Consider the following 1,474-nt stretch of genomic DNA (forward strand, 5'->3'; position numbering starts at 1 on the left):
ATTTTAGACTTACAAGAAATGTCTTTGCTTTTATTAGTGTCTTGGTCTTGAAATGTCATTTCCTATTTCCCTTTTGCTAATCAGGACAGATACCAACCCAGACCAGAAGGGTCACTAGGCACTGAGGTCATATTTGTTAAGCTAAAAAAGAAAAAAAGAAGTGATCTGAAATAAAGGGGAAAAGAGAAGAAAAAGAGGGACAGATGATAGTAGCCAGTCTATATCGGGTACTATTTTAAGCCCGTTTGGAGTTGAATTTAGGGAGAATTTAGTTGAATTCAATTTAGTTGAATTTAGTTGAATTTAGGGAGACTCTGAGAGTGTACAGAGAACTAACTGACTACCCTCCTAGCCTTCCCAGCTGTCCCCAAGCATCTGTGGCCAATTAAGCACAGGTTTTCTGGTATGAGGGCCTGGCTTCCTGGGAGGGGATGACCAAAGGCAGATTTGGAACTAAGATCACTGTGAGTTAACAGTCCCACTACTCTTTACACATGTCCTTTCCCTTGCTGTCTTCCTTCCTCTTCCATGCTACCTCTTTTTTTTTTTTTTTTTTTTCTAACTCCTTCACCTTCTCTTATGCCTTCCTGGCTCACGACCCTTGTACCAACATTGTTAATTCCTGCAAGTGGCCAAAGACGTTGCCGACCTCTGCCTTCACTTGTGAGATTTTCAAACACACCTGCTCCCAAGCCTTGCAAATGAGCCCCATCTGAACTTGCAATCACATACGGGTCCCCCCCCCCCCCCCCCGCTGGAGAATATTTGGTCTCCAGGCAATCAGGGAGGAGCATTCTGTCTTCCAAGGAGATACTAAGTGGGGGGGACACAGTGCTTCCTGTCTGCGCTCATGCCTGAGGCAGTGGCGGCAGGCATGACCTTGACATGCAGAATGACACTGGCAAGTTCTGGTTGTGGACCTGTATGTGCCCCAGAAATGTTCTGTCAGCAACCACATCACTGGTGCCGAGGATCACGTGTCCATACAGATGAATGTGGCCAAGGTTGACAAGGTGACAGGCAGTTTCAATAGCCAGTTTAAAACCTTATGCTATCTGTGGGGCCGTTTGCGGAATGGTGAGCCCGATGACTCCATCCTCTTCCTAGACAAGGCCAATGGCATAGTTTCAAAGAACTCCTGACTGGAGAGGACCATGGAGATGGGATACTTGTCATAAATAAATAGTAAACTCACCACTGCTCCTGCTATCCACCCCAAAAGATACCAAGGGCTCTCTTGCCCTGAAAGCCCTCTGAAGTTGAGGGGAAGAGTTTAGAAGAGATTGGAACCAAATCTTACAAGCTAGACCAACTTTCCCACTGATGAGTGATTTTACAAAAAGAGAATAGCCAAAGAGGTTTTCAACTCTTGTTATCAACATATGAATGATATAGATAATGTCAGAGGTAAACAGTTGGTCTAAAGTTGCACTACCCAATTTGATGACCATTAACCACAAATGGCTATTCAAAC

General features: G+C 44.7%; 1 pseudogene; it reads left to right on the top strand.

The window, feature by feature from the left end:
- The first annotated feature begins 885 nt into the window (after window positions 1-885).
- On the top strand, window positions 886-1,142 carry LOC144321343 (small ribosomal subunit protein eS21 pseudogene; annotated as a pseudogene).
- Window positions 1,143-1,474: the final 332 nt, after the last annotated feature.

This window comes from Canis aureus, chromosome 9 (genome assembly GCF_053574225.1).
Source record: "Canis aureus isolate CA01 chromosome 9, VMU_Caureus_v.1.0, whole genome shotgun sequence".
NCBI lineage: Eukaryota > Metazoa > Chordata > Mammalia > Carnivora > Canidae > Canis > Canis aureus.